Below are 22,898 nucleotides of genomic sequence, written 5' to 3' on the forward strand. Positions count from 1 at the left end.
TATTTATAAATTTATTTCTAGAAGGTTTGTGGTAATTACAGCCTTATCAGTAGTTCATTTTAACAGTCTAAGAAATATTTTGTATGTTCATCAATTATTTATGTGAAATATTATATTATTTTTTAGTTAACTTTATTCCATTAGACATGTATTAGTGAACCTCTCTCCCTTATTTCTCTGAGGTTCTGTCATTTCTCTTCACTCTTTTATTCCTCTATTCTTCTGACTCCATAATTTCCATAATCTCTACTTATCTCTTTTCAAGTTTGCTCAGTATTTTTCCTGCCAGTTCACATCTACTGATGGGCCTTCCTCTAGTGATATATTTTAAATTTCACTTATTGAATATTTCAATTTCTAAACTTTTTATTTTATTATTAAAATAATTTTTATACCTCTACTGATACCTTCTTTTTGATGTTACACAGCCACCATACTCCCATTTACATTTTGATCTTAATGTCTTATTTTTTAAAACATATTTGTAATGGCTAAATTAAAGTCATTCACTGTTAAATTGGACACCTGGTTACTTTCTCTCGAAGTTCTGTTTTTAAACTTATTTTCCCTTAATGTAAAGTTATACTTTTTTATTTCCTTGTATGTCTCATATTTTTTGTTGGAAAATAAACATTTTATATGACATACTGTAGCAATTCTTAGTACTTAGGCCCTGCACAACCCTTCCTCTGCGTTCCACTTCCAGGGCTCCTAGTCACACTGGTTTGACAGTGGTTTTGTCAGGGCTCTCTTTGGCTTTTCTTTCCATTACACACACAGATATAAAGCCCTACTAATTGCCAACTAGTTTCTATTTGGCAAAACTTGCTTTACAGATTAATCTACTCAAATTAAGACTCCTTTAAAAAGAAAGTTCCTGAGGTCAATACTTAAGAATTTTTTTCTGAACTCAAGAAGACTCTTCCTAGCTATTTTTCCTTCATTTCTCTTTGGCAAACTAGCTGGTCTACAATTTTACCTAAGAATTCAATAAATCAATCCACTTCTTACAAATTGCTTTCACCAGAAGTTCCATTGTTTAGAAAGGGCCTTCTGGCTTGAATTTGTCCACACTCATAAATTAAGTCTGTTGCTTTGTGAAGAGATTCAAAACTTTGTGTTCTATGGTCTGCTTCTGTCATTAGACAAATCTTTGAGCAAAGTATGACACTGGAGGAAAGGACAGTTATGTGCTTTCCTCTGAGTGACATTCCTCTTCAGGAGCTTAACATTTGGGGACCGGGGAGAGGTGAAGCACAAAAATCCTCTTGGCTTACTTCTTTTAGCATGGAACTCCCACCCTGCACATCAGTACAATGGCTGTCAGGTTCTACTGTTCTGAACTATGCTACCCAGGACAAACCTTCTATTAGAAGTGGGCATAAACAGAAGAAAGAAGCCCAAATCTTTCAGCCGCATTTAACCAGAACCTATACACAGCAACAGATATTTAGGGGAAATGTGAAAAATGCTAATGGCAGTAGTCTGGGAAGCCAGTCCTCCATCTAGGAAATGGGTTTAGTGGAAGCCCACTGTTTTTAGATGTATCTGTGTAGAGAGAGTTTCCATCATTTTGAGTTGGCAGGTGGGAAGGAGGACCTAGATCTCATTTCAAATACCACAAGCCTTGATTTTTAGTATTTTTCTTGGATAAAATTTCCTTCATTCATTGAACATGTATAAAAGACACATGGACAAAGCCAAAAGTAGGTAGGAGTGAGGGTGGGAGGTGAGGATGACTGGGGTGGGGAGGAGTGGTGGGGAGAAAATGGAGACTACTGTACTTGAACAACAATAAATAAATAACTAAATTAAATAATTAAAAAAAGAACCTTTACCTAAGCCCTTTCCCCCAAAGCTTTCATATATACTTTTATGAATAATGCTTTTGGTGTTATATCTAAAAACTCATCATTAAAACCAAGGTTGCCTAGATTTTCTTCCAAATTATACTATAAAAAATTTATAGCTTACATTTTACATTTAGTTTATATTTCATTTTGACTTAATTTTTGTGGGATATGTAAATGCAGCATCTAGATTAATTTTTTACATGGATGTCCAATTGTTGTAGCACCATTTTTGAAACATCCTCTCCCCATTGTCTTTGCTTCTTTGTCAGAGTGCAGTTGACTAGTGTGGACCTATTTTGGGGTTTTCTATTCCATTACTTATTTTATCAGAATCATGCTATCTTGTCCTGGCTGGTGTGGCTTAGTAGACTGAGTGCTGGCCTGCGAACCAAAGGGTCACCAGTTCAATTCCTAGTCAGGGCACATGCCTGGGTTGCAGGCCAGGTCCCCAGTGAGGGGTGTGTGAGAGATAACCACACATTGATGTTCCTCTCCCACTCTCTCCATCCTTTCCCCTCTGCCTAAACATAAATAAATAAAATCTTAAAAAAAAAAGGAGCCATGCTGTCTTGATACATGATGTCTTGATTTGCAACTTACATAAGTCTTGTGGTTGGGTAATATCAGTACTTTGCTCTTCTTAAGTATTGCATTAATTGTGGGTATTTTTCCCTTGAATATAAGCTTTAAAATCAGTTTATATATATCTATAAGTAATCTGTTTGTATTTTGTTTGAATTACATTGAGTCTATAGATTAAGTTTGAAAGAAATTACTCATAAATAACATTGAGTCTTCCTATCTGTGAACTTAATTTTCTCAGCACCAATGTGTGACAACATATTCAAAGTGTTGCCAATTGTGTAAGGTCAAGCAAGCTTGGCACTTAGTGCTTCACTGGAGATAAATCACACAGGTGTGGATTACCTGCAAGAGTGACCATAGCTACTCAGACTCCAGTTCCACAGAACAAAACATTTGTTCAACATAAGTCACATTTGTTAGCATAGATTATCTGATCCACTTGGTACCATTTGATCCAAAGCTTTGGGCATACAAAAAAATGATATTCATCATAAAACACACTTTTAGCATTAACTATCTGATCAAATAAGTGCAGCATGACTCCAGACCTTAGTCATAGAAAAGCACTCTGATCAGAAAGAATATTCCAAGACTTCAGAGCTCATCACCAGAATCCAAGCAATTGCCAGCCCTTAAGATAGTCCTTTAATCAGAAATTGGTAGTTATGAAATAGTCACAAGGATGTAAATTACAGCATAGGGGATATAATCAATAATATTGCAATAATTATGTGTGGTGCCAATTGGGTACCCAGAATATTGGAGGAACTTCTTTGTATAGCCACTATGGTGCATGTCTAAAACTAATATGAAATAATATTGAATGTAAACTGTAATTAAAAATTTTTTGAAAATTAAAATAACTTTAAAAAAGCAGAGTGCAAGATATGAATAACTTAGTCCTGTAGGCACATAGGAAAGCAACCAGCATTTGTATATTAACACAGTTGGTGTCTTGCCACCTTGCTGTAATTATTTATTAGGCCCTGGAGCATTTTTGTTGATCCTTTTGGGTTTCGACAAATACATATTTGAACAGAGACAATTCTATTTATGCCTTTGAATTTATATACTCTCATTTCCTCCTCTTGTTTTATTGAACTAGCTAGGATTCCAGTATGATGTTAAAACAAATGGTGAAAGGGAGCATCCTCAACTTGTTTTTAGTTTTAGAGGAAAGCATCTAGTTTCTCATAATTAAAGTGTAATTTTGGCCAACATTTCTTTTGTAGATATTCTTTATCAAGCTGAGGAAGTTTCTGGTTATTTTTAGTTTGTTGAGAGATTTTAACAAACATTTGTTCCCTTACATAAAATACTGTTTTTGCATCTATTGATGCGATCATATAATTTTTCTTCTTCAGCCTTCTATGTTATGGTTCCATTAATCAATTGTCAAATGTTGAACCAGCCTTGCATAACTGGAATAATTCTACTTGGTCATGGTGCACAATTCTTTTTATCATACATTGTTGGGTATGATTTGTTAATATTTTCTGAAAATTATTATAGCCATGTTTATTACATATATTGCTTTACAGTTTTTTTCTTGCCTTATAATGTCTTAACTTGATTTTGATATTAGAGTAATAGCAACACTATGAAATAAGTTAAAAAATGTTCCCTATAGTCTATTTTCTGAGATTGTAGAGAACTAGTTATTTATTCTGCAAATGTTTGGTAGCAATCACCAGTGAATTCTGAGCCCAGCTGAACTTGGTTCTTTTTTCCTTCTCCTTCTTTCTCCTTCTTTCTTCTTCTTCTTTCTTCTTCTTTTAGTGTAAGGTTATTATTCAGTTAGTTTATTTAATAAATATAAGTTTATTTATATTACCTATTTCTCCTTGTATACGTTTTGGTAGTTTGTGTCTTTCAAGAAATTATTATGATTAAGGAGGAAGATGGCGATGAGGTAGGAGGGAGCAGATTCTACTTCCCTCTACACAAGGGAGAAAAACCTAGCTTATCTACAGAGGAGCAGAGCAAACTGCCAACGGTACCCCAGCATATATGAAAATAAGAGACCAAAAATTGTAGCGGACACTGAAAAATCAGATGGTAAGGAGAGTGCTTCAGGACAATAAGGTCCCAAGGACCAGCATGGGAACCTGGGCAGCAGCAGCCCCAGGCCCAGATCTCACCAGGTCTGCCACAGGGTCCTTGGGAGAGAGCAGGGTCAACTGCTCCCTCTCTGGCCAAACAAGGTTTAAGAGGCAAGCAGGGAGACCTGGTTGCTTGAATTCGCAGAGAGGGGAATAAGGACTAAGTGGAAAACACACTGGGGCGATGAGCACCCACAGAGTCTGTGGATGCCGGTTGGGGAGAGTTGAGAGTCATACAGTGATGGGCCCTAACACCAATAGTCCCCATTCTGGCTGGAGAATTGGCTGTGCTGTAGAATTGGCTATGCTGTAGAATTGGCTGTGCAAGAAGCCCGTCCAATGTACAGAGTGGCAGGCTTGAGTAGGAGGAATTTCTCAAAAAGAAAAAGTGAAAAGACACTGTTTGGGGAATTCTCCTGCAGCAATCGCTCTGCCTACTCACCACCCAGCCAAGCAGTGATCCTGAGGTTGCTCTGAAAGTTGTGCAGAAGGCCCTGTGCACCCATAGCACTGAGAAGGTTGTGTGCCCGGTATTTTTTTTTTAAATACCCACAAGTGAGACAAAAAAACCTGGAACTGTGAAAAGACCAGAGTTGGACTCAAGGAGGGGGCATCCCAACAGCTGAGACAGAGTGACAAATTTCACTTTGCTATTACAGAGAACCTGCAAGTTATTGCATATGTGTATTATTATTTTTTTCATTATTCTTACATCTTTTATTTTAATAGTACTTTTGTATTCCTCTTCTTTCTGTATAGTCTTCTTTGCTTGGCTGGTTATACTGTATCATTTGACAGGTTTCCCCTGCTCTCTTTCATAGTGTATTGCTAATTTACTGTCCCTCACTTCACTCGTGTTCCATTAGCACACTAATCAAGGTCCTATACTCCCTATTCTTGTTAACCAGATCACATAGATTCTGTCATATGATTGTTGTACTAATATTATTGCAAATAATAGCTCTTCCATTCAATTGTAAATACTTCACAACACCCCTCCTAGATCTTAGCCCACTTCACAATTTCCTGAACTCTATTACTGTAGTGGTTAACTCCATTCTCTCACATACTACACCTACTTACTATCCTTTACTCTCACCTTACCTCAGATTCTGACCTCCCACAACCTCACTGCTTTCTAGATCCAACTCACAATCCTTCCCTCCCCAACAAGACTCTTATCTTCTTTCCATCCTTTCTAAAAAGTGGCTAGTTAGATAGAAGATCACGGTTAACACTATACATAGCCAACAGATCTCCTATCTCTTCTCTACTAGCTGCTACTGTAAATATCATAGAATACTTTCCTGCTGTCTTAAACCATTTTGCCTTCCCCCTCCAACTGATCAAAAAAAGAGTAGGCGAAAGTGGTGAACACCAGGATACCCACTGAAAGAGGAAACCCAGCAACAAAGGAACCACCAACAGATAACAGAAGGCGAAGGAGGGAGTTGAAACCACACAAACCTCAATCCAGGACCTATTTGGAAATACAACTAAATAGTGGAGAAACTACCCAGTACAAACAACTGAACAAAAGCAAGAGAAAATCCTCAAAACCTTGTGCCATGGAAGAACCAGCTTCAATAGAACCTGACCTCACAAGCACAACAAAATACAAGAGGTGGTGGACAGAGTGACCCTCAGTTAACCACCTGGTGGGAAGGGCCCACCAAAGAAAGAACCAACAACAATCAAAACCCAAAGACAAACACAAAACCAACTTAAACGACAGCCCAAGACCAGTGAGCTCAGGAGATTGCACCACTGAAGCTCACAGGTATTCTATCACAGAAGTTCACACCATAAACCCAGGAAGCCAGAACAGATCAATTTAAGAAGCTGAGGCTAACAAAGAGTCTCACACACAATGGGAAGACAGAGAAACAATTCCCAAATGAAAGGAAAGGAGGGAGCTTCAGAAAGAATGCTAAATGAAATAGAGGCAACTCAACTATCAGATATTGAGTTCAAAGCAATGGTTATCAGAAAGCTCAAAGAGCTCACAATGAATTACCAGAAACTACAGGGAAACTACAATGAACTCACTGCAAACTATATCAACACGAAAAAGGAAATAGAAACTATCCACAAGGGCAAAAAGGAAATGAAGAACACAATTTCTGAATTGAAGAACATAGTAGAAGGAATGAAAAGCAGGATCAATAAAAAAGAAGACGAGATTAGCAAATTGGAGGACAAAATAGAAAAAAAAACACCCAGAAAGAGCAAGAAAAGGAAAAGAGGCTTAGAAAGAATGAAGAGGGATTAAGAGAAGTACAGGACAATATGAAACATAATAATATCCGTGTAATAGGGATACCAGAAGGAGAAGAAGAAGAGCAAGGGATAGAAAACCTATTTGAAAAAGTAATGATGGAAAACTTCCCTAATTTGATGAGAGAAAAAGTCACACAAATCCAGGAAACACAGACAGTCCCAATCAAGAGGAACCCAAAGAGGCCCACCTCAAGACACATCATAATTAAAATGGCAAAATTTCAAGAAAAAGAGAGAATATTAAAGGCAGCAAGGGAGCCCAAATAAGGCTAACAGCTGACTTCTCAAAGGAAATACTCCAAGCCAGAAGAGAATGGCAAGAAATATTCCAAGTAATGAGAACCAGAGGCCTGCAACCAAGACTACTTTACCCAGCAAGACTCTCAATCAAGAGAGAAGGCCAAATAAGGAGTTTCCCAGACAAAAGAAGTCTAAAAGAATACACCTCCATCAAACCAGCTCTACGAGAGATGCTAAAGGAACTGCTTTAAGGAAAGGAAGGAAGAGAGAGAGAGAGAGAGAGAGAGAGAGAGAGAGAGAGAGAGAGGAACACAGCTATGAAAACGGCAATGAAAAAGTACCTATCAATAATAACCTTAAACATTAATAAATTAAATGCTCCAATCAAAAGACATAGAATAGCTGAATGGATAAGAAAGCATAGCCCACATGTATGCTGCCTACAAGAGACCCATCTCAGAACAAAAGAACTACACAGGCTGAAAGTGAAGGCTGGAAACAAATTTTCCAAGCAAATGGACAGGAAAAAAAAGCTGCGGTAGCAATACTCATATCAGACAAAATAGACTTCCAGAAAAAGGCCATAAAGAGAGACCCAGGAGGTCACTTCATAATACTCAAGGGAAGAATCCATCAAGAAGACATAAACATTGTAAATATATATGCACCCAACATAGGAGCACCCAAATACATAAAGAAAATCTTAGAGGACTTCAAGAAAGATATTGACAGCAACACAATTATAGTGGGGGATTTTAACACCCCACTGTCAAAAATGAACAGATTTTCCAAACAAAATATCAACAAAGATATTGTGGCATTGAACAATGCCCTAGATGAAATGGACTTAACTGGTATATATAGAGCCCTTCATCCCAAAGAAGCTAAATATACATTTTTTTCAAATGTACATGGAACATTTTCAAAGATAGAACACATAATAGGACACAAAACAAGCTTCAGCAAATTCAAGAAAATTGAAATCATACCAAGCACTTTCTCAGATCACAAGGGACTGACACTAGATACCAACCCCAAAGGAAAAAATCCAAAACACTTAAAATCACGGAGATTGAATAGCATGCTATTAAACAATGAGTGGGTCAAGAATGAAATTAGGGAAGAAATCGAAAAGTTTCTGGAAAAAATGAAAAGGAACTCACAGCAACCCAAAACTTATGGGACACAGTGAAGGCAGTCCTGAGAGGGAAGTTTATAGCGATACAGGCCGACCTAAAAAAGATAGAAATATTTCAAACAAACAACCTAACCCTACACCTACAAGGACTCGAGGAACAACAACAAAGACGGCCCAGAGCAAGTACAAGGAAGGAAGTAACCAAGACCACAGCAGAATTAGATGACACAGAGACTAAAAGCACAATTCTAAGGATCAATGAACCCAGGAGCTGGTGCTTTGAAAAGATAAACAAAATCGACAAGCCTTTAAGCAGACTCATCAAGTAAAAAAGAGAGAAAACCCAAATAAACACAATCAGAAATGAAAGAGGAGAGATTACAACAGATACCACAGAAATACAAAGCATTGTAAGAAATTACTACGAAGAACTGTATGCCAAGAAATTTGAAAACCTAGGTGAAATGGACAAGTTTCTAGAAAAATATAATCTTCCAAAACCCAGTGAAAAAGAAGCAGAAAGCCTAAACAGACCAATCACAGCAAAAGAGATTGAAGCAGTAATCAAAAAACCCCCAACACACAAAAGCCCTGGACCAGATGGTTTCACAGGAGAATTCTACAGAGCATTTAAGGAAGAACTAACCCCTATCTTTCACAGACTATTTCAAAAAATCCCAAGAGATGGAAGACTCCCAAACTCTTTTTATGAGGCCAGCATCATCCTAATCCCAACACCAGATAAAGACACGACAAAGAAAGAAAACTTCAGGCCAATATTGCTGATGAACATAGACTCTAAAATCCTCAACAAAACATTGGCAAACCGCATCCAGCAATACATGAAAAAGATCATGCACCATGATCAAGTGGGATTCATCCCAGGGATGCAAGGATGGTTCAATATTCGCAAATCAATAAAAGTAATACATCACGTAAACAAAAGCAAAGACAAAAATCACATGATCATATCAATAGGTGCAGAAAAAGCATTTGATAAGGTACAGCACCCATTTATGGTAAAAACACTCAGCAAATTGGGAGTACAGGGAGCATTCCTCAACATAATAAAAGCCATATATGAGAGGCCTACAGCCAACATCATACTCTATGAGCAAAAACTAAAATCTTTTCCACTAAGATCAGGAACAAGACAAGGCTGTCCACTTTTACCACTTCTATTCAATATAGTATTGGAAGTTTTAGCCACAGTGATCAGACAAGAAAAGGAAATAAAAGGCATCCAAACTGGAAAGAAGGAGACAAAATTGTCATTATTTGCAGATGACATGATAGTGTACATAAAAAATTCTATAGACTTGGCCAAAAAAACTGCTCAACCTAATAAATTAATTTGGAAAAACAGTGGGATGCAAAGTCAATATCCGGAAATCAAAGGCATTTTTGTACACCAACAATGAAACAGTAGAAGCAGAAATCAAGAGAAAAATACCATTTGATATAGCAAAAAGAAAAATAAAATACCTAGGAATAAACCTAACCAAAGAGGTAAAAGATCTGTATTCAGAAAACTACATAACACTGAGGAAAGAAATCAAGGAAGACACAAACAAATGGAAACATATACTGTGTTCATGAACTGGAAGAATTAACATCATCAAAATGCCCACACTACCCAAAGCAATTTACACATTCAATGCAATACTTATTAAAGTACCAATGGCATCTTTCACAGACATACAACAAACACTTCAAAAATTTATATGGAACCATAAATGACCCCGAACAACTCCTGCAATGTTGAGAAAGAAGGGTAAAGTGGGAGGGATCACAATACCTGATACTAAACTCTATTACAAGGCCACTGTAATCAAAAGAGATTGGTACTGGCATAAAAACAGGCACATGGACCAATGGAACAGAACAGAGAGCCCAGAAATAAACTCAAGTCTCTATGGTCAATTAATATTTGACAAAGTGGGCAGCAACATAAAATGGAGTAAAAATAACCTCTTCAACAAATGGTGTTGGGAGAACTTGACAGCTACGTGCAAAAAAAATCAAACTTGAGCACCAACTTACACCACATACAAAAATAAATTCAAGGTGGATAAAAGATTTAAATATAACCCCTGACACCATTAAAGTCCTAGAGGAGAACATAGGCAGGAAAATCTCAGATATTTCACACAGAAACATTTTTACTGACAAGTCCCCTAGAGCAAGGGACATAAAGGAAAGAATAAACAAATGGGATCTCATCAAAATAAAAAGCTTCTGTATGGCTAAAGAAACCAGTATTAAAATAAAAAGAGAACCAACTGCATGGGAAAACATATTTGCCAATGATACCTCAGACAGGGGTTTAATCTCCAAAATATATAAAGAACTTACACGACTACAGTCTAAGAAGGTAAGCAAACTAATTAAAAAATGCGCGAAGGACTTTGAACAGACACTTCTCCAAGGAGGACACACAGAGGATCAAGAGACTCATGAAAAGATGCTCAATATCACTAGCTATCAGAGAGATGCAAATTAAAACCACAATGAGATACCACTTCACACCAGTCAGAAGGGCCATCATAAACAAAGCAACAAACAGCAAGTGTTGGAGAGGTTGTGGAGAAAAGGGGACCCTAGTGTACTGCTGGTGGGATTGCAGACTGGTACAACCACTATGGAAAACAGTATGGAACTTCCTCAGAATACTAAAAATGGATCTGCCTTTGGACCCAGCAATTCCACTGCTGGGATTATATCCTAAGAACCCTGAAATACCAATCTAAAAGAACCTATCCACCCCAATGTTCATAGCAGCACAATTTACAATAGCCAAGTGCTGGAAGCAACCTAAGTGCCCATGAGTAAATAAATGGATCAAAAAAATATGGTACATTTACACAATGGAATTCTATGCAGCAGAAAGAAAGAAGGAGCTCTTACCCTTTGCAGCAGCATGGGTGGAACTGGAAAGCATTATGCTAAGTGAAATTAGCCAGGCAGTGACAGACAAATACCATATGATCTCACCTTTAACAGGAACCTGAACAACGAAACAGACAAACAAGCAAAATATAGTCAAAGTCACTGAAATAGAAAACAGGCTGACAGCGACCAGAGGGGAGAGGAGAAAGAATTTCAGGGGAATTTCAGGAGAGAATAGGAAGGGTTTGCAGGAACAAATATAAGGGACACATGGACAAAAACTATGGGTGGTGAAAATGGGAGGGATGTGGGGATGGATGGGTGGGCAGACTGGGATGTGAGTAAAGGACAGAAAACTGTACTTGAACAATGATTAAAATAAAAAAATAGGAGAATTAACATGTCCTTCATAGATTTAACTGTATTATTGAATTATTTTAGTACAAGCAGTGTAGTGTGGCATGTTGGAATAACTGTCAGTAAGTTCTATGTAGAATAAAAAGGCATTGACAAAACATTTCTCTTGAAAACACATCCCATAATCTTCAGTAATGTAAAGATATCCAGGCACTAGTTAAATTATACCTGATTGACCATTTAAAATGTCTCCTAAAGTGATTTCATTCCCTGTGTTCTCATTAAATAAGGTGCCACTAATTTTTATTGGGATTTTACTTTATAGAGATTATAACAGTAAACTTCAGTGTAGAATTTTTTATTTCTGAGAGATTTTAAATAAGAGATGTCAAAAGCAGTAAAATAAATGCTAGCTTCAGTATGTGGCCTAGGTTCACCATATTAAAAATTCCATGACCCAACAGTTGTATCTTTAAAAACTAAATAGTAATGATTTCTTTTAATGTCTTATTTTGTAAAGATAGGGGAAAAAAACAAATGTCTCTAAACTGTATTTGTATAGCCTTAAAGATCACTGCAGAAAAGCATTATTCATATTGTAATACAGCTTTATGGCATCAATTCTTTTATGGCACTTTTACTTCAGTGAAATACATAGGACTTGTTTGCGTAGTGCTGAGTAAAAAAACAATGATGTTTTGGTTTTTTAAAATATTTTATTGTTGTTCTGTAGTGCTTGTCCTAAATTTTCCCCCTTTGTCTTTCCCCTCCCAGGCCACTCCCGGCTCTCACAGTCAGTCCCAACACTGCTGTCCATGTCTATGGATCATTCATATATGTTCTTTGTCTAGTCCCTTCCCCTTTCTTCCACCATTATCCCCTTCCCTCCTTGTCTCTGGTCATAGTCAGACTGTTCCATATTTCTGTGCCTCTGGTTCTGTTGTGCTCATTTGTTTGTTTTTGTTCATTAAGTTCCTCTTATGGGTGAGACCATATGATATTTGTCTCTCATTGACTCGTTTATTTCACTTATCATAATATTTTCCAGTTTCATCCGTCCTGTCATGAAAGGTAGGAGTTCCTTCTTTCTTTGTGCTGCATAGTATTCCATTGTGTAAATGTGCCACAGTTTTTTTAATCCATTCATTTACTGATGGGCACTAAGGCTGTTTCCAGCACTTGGCTATTGTAAATAGCCCTGTTATGAACACAGGGTCTACTGGATCTTTAAAATTGGTGTTTAAGGATACTTAGGGTATAATCCCAGTAGTGCAATTGCCAGGTCAAAAGGCAACTCCATTCTTAGTTTTTTGAGGGAATTCCATACTGTTTTCCACAGTGGCTGCACCAGTCTGCATTCCCACCAACAGGGCACTAGGGTTCCCTTTTCTCCACAACCTCACCAGCACTTGTTGTTTGTTGATTTGTTAATGATGGCCATTATTAATAGCCATTAATGATGGTTTGTGTGCCTTCTGTGTGTCCTCCCTGGAGAAGTATCTGTTCAAGTCCTTTGCTCATTTATTAATTGGTTTGTTTGTTTTCCTAGTGTTGAGTGGTGTAAGTTCTTTACATATTTTGGAGATCAAACCCTTGTCCAAGATATTGGGAAAAATGTTTTTGCATGCAGTTGGGATCCCTTTTCATTTTTTAATTTTTGTATTGTTGTTCAATTACAGTTATCCCCATTTCTCTCTATTACTCTCCCCTACCCTAGCCACCTGCTACCTTCCACTTTCAGTCCTCTTCCCTGTTGTCTTTGTCTATGGGTCCTTTATACATGAATACTTTTTCCTTTTGATGATGTTTTCTTTAGCTATGCAGAAGCTTTTTACTATGAGGTAGTGCCATTTGTTTATTTTTTCTTTATCTTCCTTACAATTGGATATATATCAATGAAAATATTGATATATTTCCAATTGTTGGGATGTCTGAAATTTTCTGCCTATGTTTTCCTCTAGGACTTTTATGGTGACAAAACTTTATCATCCATCTTGATTTTGTTGTGGTATATGGTGTAAGTTGGTGGTCTAGTTTCATTCTTTAGCACGTACCTGTCCAGATCTCCCAGCACTATATATAGAAGAGGTTCTTATTACTCCATTTATGCTCCCACTCCCTTTTTAAAATATTAATTGGCCATAGAGACAAGGGTTTATTTCTGAGCTCTCTAGTCTGTTCCATTGATCTATGTGTCTGTTCTTATGGTGATACCAGTGGCCTTGTAGTATAGTTTAGTATCAGGTATTGTGATCCCTCCTACTTTGTTTTTCTTTCTCAAGATTGATGAGGCTATTTGGGGTCATTTTGGGTTCCATATAAATTTTTGAAATATTTGTTCTAGATATGTGAAATATGTCATTGATATTGAAAAGGGATTGTATTGTAGCTATAGATTACTTTTATTAATATACACATTTTAATGATGTTAATTACTCAAGGCCATGAACAAGTGAAATACTTCCATTCATTTGTATATTCCTTAATTTTTTTTTCTTCAGTGTTCTGTAGTTGTCTGAGTACAGATCTTTTACCACTTGGTTAAGATTATTCCTAGGTGCTTTATTTTTTGTGGTGCTATAGTACATGGGATTTTTTCCCTAGTTTCTGACATTTCATTTTTGGTACAAAAATGCCAATTTCTGAATATTGACTTAGTATCCCATATTTTGCCAAATTCACTTATTAGGCTGACTAGTTTTTTTGGTGGAGACTATAGGATTTTCTATGTACACTATCATATCATCTACAAATGACAATTTTACTTCCTCCTTTCTAGTTTGGATGCCTTTTATTTCTTTTTTTGTCTGATCACTCTTGCTGGCACTTCCAATACTATGTTGAATAAAAGTGTTGAAAGCAGATACCCTTGTCTTTTTCCTGATATTAGTGGGAAAGCTTTTAGTTTTTGCACAGTTATGATGCTGGCTGTAGGTTTCTCATATTGCCTTTATTATGTTGAGGTGTGCTCCCTCTATTCCCAATTTGCTGAGTGTTTTTATCATAAATGGGTACTATACTATATCAAATGATTTTGGGATGTCTATTGATGTGATCATGTGATTTTTGTCTTTCCTTTTGTTTATGTGATGTATTACTTTTATTGATTTGCAAATATTGAACCATCCTTGCATCCCTGGGATGAATCCCACTTTGTCATGGTATATGATCTTTTTAATGTATTGCTGGATCCAGATTGCCAATATTTTGTTGAAGATTTTAGCATCTATATCCATTAGCAATATTGGCCTATAGTTTTCTTTCTTTCTTGTGTTTTTACCTGGTTTTACAATTAGATAATACTGGCCACATAACAAGTATTTGGGAATTTTTTTTAAATTTTTTGGAATAGTTTGAGAAGGATAGGAGTTAGTTCTTCTTGAAACGTTTTGTAAAATTAGCCTGTGAAGTCATCTGGTCCACTGCTTTTGCATGCCAGAGTTTGTTTTTTTTTTATTACTGCTTTAATTTTGCTAGCTGTTATTGGTCTATTCAGGTCTGTTCAGGCTTGCTGCTTCTTGATTCAATTTTGGAAGCTTGCATGTTTCTAGAAATTTGTACATTTTCCCCAGGTTGTCCAATTTCTTTGCATATAGTTGTTCACAGTAATTTCTTACAATCCTTTATGTTTCTCTGTTATCAGTTGTAATTCCTCCTCTTTATTTCTGATTTTATTTATTTGGTTCCTCTCATTTTTTCTTGATGAGTTGGTTAAAGGCTTGTCAATTTTGTTTATATTTTCAAAGAACGATCTCTTGGATTTGTTGATCCTATGAATTGGTGGGGTTTTTTTTGTTGTTGTTTTTTGTCTATATGTCATTTAATTCTGCTCTGATCCTGAGTTTTTCCTCCCATCTACTTATTCTGGCCTTTGTTTATTTTTGTTTCTCTCATTCATGAAGATATAGGGTTAAGTTGTTTATTTAGATTTTTCTACTTTTTTAGGTAGGCCTGAATTGCTATGAACTTCTCTCTCAGTACTCCCTTTGCTATGCCCCGTAGGTTTTGGGCTGTTGTGTATTCATTTTCATTTGTTTCCAGAAACTTTTTTTATCTCTTCCTTGATTTCATTGTTAATCCATTTATTATTTAATAGCATGTTATTCAGTTTTCATGTATTTGAAGTTTTTGAGTTTTTCCTTGAGGTTAGTTTCTAGATTCAAGCCATTGTGATCCAAGAAGATGCTTGATAAGATTTCAATTTTCTTGAATTTTTTGAGGCTTGCTTTGTGTCCTACATGCAGTCTATCTTTGAAATATTCCATGTGCATTAGAAAAAAGTATATTTCCCTTTTGGGGGGTAAATGGTTCTGTAAATATCAATTAAGTCCATTAGATATACAGTTTTGTTCAATGCCACAATATCCTTGTTGATTCTTTGCTAGGAAGGTCTATCCATTGTTGACAATGGGTTGTTAAAATCCTCTACAATGAGTATGCTGTTGTTACCTTTCTTAAGTCCTCCACGATTTTTCTTATATATTTGGGTGTTCCTATGTTGGGTACATATATGTTTACAGGGGTTATATATCCTTGATGACTACTTCTTTAAGTACAATGAAGTGACCTTCTTTGTCTCTTTCTATGGCCTTTGTTTCAAAGTCTATTTTGTATGATATAAATATTGCTACCCCAGCTTTTTTTCCATGCTCATTTGCTTGGGATATTTTTTCATCCCTTCACTTTAGTCTGTTTAGATCTTTACTTCTTAGTTGGGTCTCTGGTAGACAGAATGTATGTGAGTCATGTTTTCTTATCCATTCAGCTACACTATGTCTTTTGATTGGTGTATTTAATACATTTACATTTAAGGTTATTATTTATAGGTACTTAATCATTACCATTATTTCCATTTGTACCAGTGTTCCTCTCTCTATCTTTTTCTTCATCTTCTTTTTTTATTGTTGTTCAAGTACAGTTGCCTCCATTTTTCCCCCATCCTCCCCCCACCCCAGTGATCCCCACTTCCCACACTAAATCCTACCCCCATTTGGCTTTGTCCATGCGTACTTTATGCATGTTCCTTGACAACCATTCTTCCATTTCCCCCCATAACCCCCCCCCCCCGCACTTCTGGTTACTGTCAGTTCTTAATTTCTTAAAGCAATTTATTTCACATTTCTTGCAATGTGGGTTTGGTGGAGATGTATTCTTTAAGCCCTTTTTTGTCTTGGAAACTCCTTATTTCACCTTCCATTTTAATTGAGACCCGTGCTGGGTAGCATAAGGTAGGGTAGAGTAGTCTTGGTTGCAGGCCTTTACTTTTCATTACTTGAAATACTTCTTGCCATTCCTTTCTGGTGTGTAGTGTTTCTGTTGAGAAATCAGCTAATAGCCTTATCAGAGTTCCTTTGAATGTTACTAGCTCTTTTTCCCTTGCTGCCTTTAAGATTATCTCTTTGTCTTTAAATTTTGCCCTCTTAATTATGATGTATCTTGGAGTGGGCCACTCTGGGTTAATCTTTATTGGGAACTTCTGTGCTTCCTAGATTTGTGTTACTTTTTCCCTCATCAAGTTAAAGAAGTTTTCTGTCAGTAGTTTTTCAAACAGATTTCTATATCTTGCTTTTTTTCTTCTCCTTCTGGTATCCCTATTATACAAATATTATTTTGTTTCATGTTGTCCTGCAGCTCCCTTATACCATCTTCATACTTTTTTAGTCTTTTTCCATTTTTAGCTCTGTCTGGGAGTTTTTTCTACCTTGTCCTCCAGCTCACTTATTAAGTCCTCTGCTTCATCTAGCCTGTTTTTAATTCCTTCTAGTGTATTGTGAATTTTAGATATTGTATTCTACATTTCCTCCTGTCTCTTATTGATAGTTTTATGTCCTTTTTCCTGCTGGTATAGTTCCCAATAAGTTCCCTGTAGCTTCCATGATGTTCCCTGTAGTTCTAAGCTCCCTGGACATGCTTATAACAATTAATTTGAGCTCAATGTCTGATAGTTTGCTTGTCTCAATTTCATTTAACACTCTCTTTGAGGATTCTTCCTTTCCTTTCAGTTGGGAGTTGTTTATTTGTCTCCCCATTTTTAGTGGCTCTTGTTTGTTTCTGCATATTATATTAACCTATTTTGACTCCATTTCTTTCTGGTGTTATCTTTTGTAGTAGGAGACCTATGGAACTCAGTGGTGAAGTCTCCTAGATCTCCTGAGCTGGATGCTCTTGGGATGTCCTATATGCAATTTATTTTGGTTCTCTGGTTGTAATTGGGTTTTTGTTGTTTTTGGGTGGTTCCTTCCCTCTGCCTGGCTGACTGAGAGTGACACTGCCTACCACGTCTTGTATGCTGTTGTACAGGTGCTGCCAGAACAAAACCAAACAACCAGGAAACAAACCCACACTTGCAAAAATAATGACCACCCACAACCATATTATGAACAGCAAATGAGCAAATATTAATAAAAGTGTATAGAGATTATGACTCTTATAAGAGAGGAAAAGCAAATATGGGTATCTGAAAGAAAAATGATTTTGAGATGATTGGGGTAGGTGAAATAAGAGTAGGGAATACAAACAAAGTGAAGAAAGAAAGAAAAGAAAATATACATCATAAATTAGAAAGGAAGGGAAGAATACAGAAGAGTAAGAAATGGGAAGAGTATAGTATTAGGTTCAAAAACAATTTTTTTTAAATGTGAGAACAGTAGAAACCAAATTGGAGAAAAAGATCTATCACAGCAATATCAACAGCAAATGAACAAAGATTAATATAGGTGAAATGGGACTAAGAAGGAAAAAAGAAAGAAAAGCTTATGAGGTGTCTAGTTGAATAAAAAGTGATATTGAGAAGATTGAGGGAGAAGGAATACTAATAGTGAGGAATGAAATCAGGCTAGAGAGGGGAAAATTAAAATTTAAAACAATAAAAATCCTTGAGTGGTATGACTCACAGGACTGAGTACTGGCCTGTAAACTGAAAGTTCATGGGTTTGATTCCCAGTCAGGGTACATGCCTGGGTTTTGGGCCATGTCCCCATTTGGGGACATGTGAGAGGCAATTGATCAAGCTATCTCTCACACATTGATATTATTCTCTTTCTTTCTCCCTCTCTTCCCCTCTCTTGAAAATTAAATAAATATAATCTTATAAATATAAACTACAGAGATTAAATAAATAAATTAATTAATTTAAAAAAACAAAGAAAGGATAGGAGGAACACAAAATGGAGTAGGAAGTGGGAATGGTAAACTTTGAGATTTGAATAATAAGAATTGTGAAGATCTAGAAACAAAATTGAAGAAATTCAGCCGTCACCATATGCACAGCCAATGAGCAAAAATTGATAAAGGTGGAGAAAGAATAAGAATATCTTAAGAATGGGAAAAATGTGAGATGACTAAAGACAAGAAAAATGGTTTTAAGTGGCTAGAGTGGGCACAGATAGTAAGAATATGGAATAGAAACATTGTAGCAAGAGAAAAAAAATTAAAACAAAAATAAAAAGAGGGAGGAAGAAGGTAAAATGGAATAGGAGAAGGGAGGAGCAAACTATGAGATTTGAAATAAACTAAAATATAAAAACCAGTGAAATAATAGGCCCAAACTCGAAGGAAAATAAATGAATGTTAAAAAGCTATACAGGAAAAGAATTAATGCAAATTACGAAGAAGACCACAGTGGAATCATCTCAGCAGAATCCAGTGTTTACCACTGTCTTCTCTTTCTGGACCGGCCCCTGATAATGTCAGATTGTGTCCCAGTCTGGCCCTAGGCAGCCTGTTCCATCACAGTCTGTGGCTTTCTCCTGATTTGTCAGGTCCCCACTGTTCTGCCTTGCTGGTCTTCCATTAGCCCAGGACCGAGGAGTATTTCATTTAATAACCCAAGAGAACTGCTGGTTTCTTCTCCACCTGCTTCCAGGTAGCCTTTGGGAACATTGGGAAGGTGGATACCCTGTGGCACCTCTGTGGAGCACTGTTCAGCCTCCCAGGAAGATGGTGGAATGTTTCCCTGCCCCCTTATCATATGTCTAGGTCTGTCCCAGATTCTTTCAATAACACATAGTTCCTGGTGAATTAGCTATCTGTTTCCTGTGGGGGCCAATCTGTATAAAGGGGGCAACTCTTTCCAACTTGGCACAGACAGCAGCTCTGTGTAGGCACTGAGACTGGGTTGGACCCTGAACATCCCTTGTTGCACCTGTCTCTAATCTCACTGCTTCACAGGTTTCAGTGGTTCAGGGCCCGAGGAACACTGTAGCTTGTACTGACTGGTAAAGGGCCCTTTCAGAGCTTTTTCTTGTTTGCCCTGTGGAATTGCACCCAGCATAGGTCTTCTGAGCCTATTCTCACTGATCTGCAGAGCCTGTAATCCCACAAGTGGGGGCTGGGCTTACCTGTCTGTGAGGAGACCTACCTGGCTGCAGCAAATCTCAGGCATTCAACTCCTGGCCATCCAGTACCCAGCCTGCCATGCTCTCACTGGAAACTCAGGCCAAACTCTCCACTCTGTATAGTTCCCTGCTCACTAGCCATGCTGGGTTAGGTACCATAGTTCTTTTGGCGTGACTCTATCCCTCTGAGTTCTTTGTTTGCAGAGCTCCTACTCATGCATGCATGGGCACGCAAACACTGAGTCCCTGCCACATATTGAGTCTCACCTCAGCAACTCTTTTAAAAGTGTTTTTTGTGTAAACCCCATGCTGCAGCACCAAGCCCTGGGGGACCTGTTTCCACCAACATCTCCTTCCCAGAAATCACTGTCTCTCTTGGTCACGGCTGGCCACAGCCTGTCAGAGTCTCTGACAGTTTTACATAAAGTTTCCCTCTAGATCTCTCCTGGATGGTACTGGACAGAGTCCGGCAGTGATACTATAACATGGGGCTGTGGGGGGTGCTTTTGCCACTCCCCCCAGTGTTTCTCAGACTCGGGTAGGCCTGCTTTTGCCACTCTGTTTCTGCAGCCAGCACCTCCCTGACCATCTCACTCAGCCCCCAGGGCTCACAGCAGCTAAGCCAACCCTCAGCTGATCGAATCTGTGTAGCAGGAAGTGCCAGGTTGGGCAGCGCTGGTGGTAGTTGCTCCACTAGGAGAGCCCAGGCCACACACTCCCAAGTGCCCTGCAGGCAGGCAGGTTCTTTCCCACTCATGCAAACTCCTTAAATTCTTGTCTACATAAGAACTTAACTCACACACATTCTCACTCACTGTCCACTGGATTTTCCAGTTGGTTGTTCTGCGGTTTGCTGCAAGACGGGTCCAAGACTGAGAGCGAGTGGGTGGAGCTTCCAGATACTCTGTAGCCATTTTGGATCTCCCTGGTTTTATAAGGGTTTTTTTGTGGGGGGTTTTTTGTGGGGGGGTTTTTGTGTGTGTGTTTTCTCTTTCTGGTAGTAAAACTTGCTATTAAGGATGCTTATTAATTTTATAGGAAGGTATGGATTCTGAATATAACCAAAGTCTCATCTCAGAAAAGGCAATATTGTATTTGAAAATATATGGAGAACACTTGTGAAATGTGGGACCAATTTTAAAATCACATTATGAAAAAATGGGAAATATAGGAATTATTTATCCAGCCACCAAATGCTCTTTCAGCCAACAACAAATTCTCAGATATGGAGATAATTGGTAGTGATTCTCCCGTACATTTTTGTCCTTTTATGTGTATTATGGCTATAAAAAATACTCGGCTTCTCTATGTGTTAGACAAAGGCTGCAGGAGATCACTAAGGACTTGGTACTGTCTCAAAGGAGTGTAGCACTTTCATTTTGAATTTAGCCTTAGTTTATGGTTACTGAAAACAGAAATTTTAGAACTGGTTCTATGGGAATTTTGTCACTGTTTTATTTTATGTGTTTTAATTTTTATACTCTGTGCTATTTTAACCCGTTTCCTCCTTTTTAAGCCATGTGGTTCTTACCTAAAACTTAGCCAAAGGAAAAGAAAGAAATGAGGGGTTCTCTGGACTTTTCATTATATTACACTTTCCTTCTTTTTTCCTTAAAAATTTTTAAAGATTTTATTTATTTTTATAGAGAGGGGAAGGGAGAGAGAAAGAGAGGGAGAAAAACATTAATATGTGGTTGCCTCTTGTGCCCCCCCCCCCCCCCCACTGGGGACCTGGCCTGAAACCCAGGCATGTGCCCTGACTGGGAATCAAACCAGTAACCCTTTGGTTCACAGGCCAGCCCTCAATCCACCAAGCCACACCAGCCAGGGCATCCTTTTTTTAAAAAAATTATTTCTTAAGTATAGTGGTATAGAATTTTATATTGCTTAGTTACATTAGTTTCAGGTGTACAATATAGTGATTCAGGTCACCCCACTATTTCTAGTAATTATCTGTCACCATGCTTCTTCCCTGGGTCTTTGACCTTTAGTTTTCCTTGCCTCTGTGGAACTCTTGATAGCAAACTTGTTTATCAGTGTTCTAATTTGCCCTGATCTATGGTGGAGCACTGCTTTTCTCAAAATGTTAATAGACAATAAGTAAGAAGGGTTCCAGGGTCAAACCAATAGGGGAATTAGTTAAAAATTTATAATGGGAGTATTTTTCAAATTGAAGAACTTCTCAATTCTGCAACTTTTATATTTTAAGTATTATATATTTGTATACTTTTACATTTAATATGTTTTAAAATATTTCAATATCATATATTTTCTTCCATTGATAATTTCTTGCATTCCTTAAGGCAACCACTCTTCTGAATTTTCTATTTACTATTTTACAGCTATTTTATAAAAGAAGTTTACTAAATACTATACAACTAAAATATATAAAATTTGGTTTTGCTTGTTTTCAGTTTTATAGAAATACCATAGTAGTCTTCTAAGTTTAGCTTTTTTATTTAATATTGTTTTCAGCTATTGTTTTACAAGATTTACTGATGTTATTCCATGTATGAATGTATGCTCATTCACTTTCTCTCTTGTATAAAATTGTAACAATTTTTAAAACATTTTATTATAACATTTTTTAGATATGCTTAGGTTTCTCACTATTTTTTCATAATGTCACCATACATACATTTTTGTATACACATGAAGCAAGTTACCAACCAGTGCTTAAAGTAGTATATCTGCATATTCATCTTTAAGGTTCACTACTTACAAAGAGATTTGTGACAAAACTAATTTTTTTAAATATAGAGGATATATATGTTTGAATAACTGTGCTCTAACTCATCATTTCTCTTTTCTCAAAGATTTTCCAGCTACTCTTACTTACTTGCTTTTTCAAATAAACTATTGGTATATAATAAACATTTTTCCCATAACATATTAAGCAAAGCCCTTAAATGACAATGAGTAACTAGGCATTGACATACTTGCATGGTGAGAATACAAAATGGCTTAATGTCTGTAGAGAGAAATTTGGTAAAACATAACAAAACTAGTTTTACATTTACCTTTTGTTCCAGAAAACTTATATCTAGAAATTTACTTAAAGATACTTCTCCACAAATACAAAGCAACAAATGGAACACCATTTGTATAAACAAAATAT

General features: G+C 37.0%; 1 pseudogene; it reads right to left on the bottom strand.

Moving 5' to 3' along the window:
- Positions 1-20,694, bottom strand: part of LOC114491933 — a 105,621-nt pseudogene extending 84,927 nt beyond the window's left edge.
- Positions 20,695-22,898: the final 2,204 nt, after the last annotated feature.

The sequence above is a fragment of the Phyllostomus discolor genome, chromosome 1 (assembly GCF_004126475.2).
Source record: "Phyllostomus discolor isolate MPI-MPIP mPhyDis1 chromosome 1, mPhyDis1.pri.v3, whole genome shotgun sequence".
In the NCBI taxonomy this organism is placed as follows: Eukaryota; Metazoa; Chordata; class Mammalia; order Chiroptera; family Phyllostomidae; genus Phyllostomus; species Phyllostomus discolor.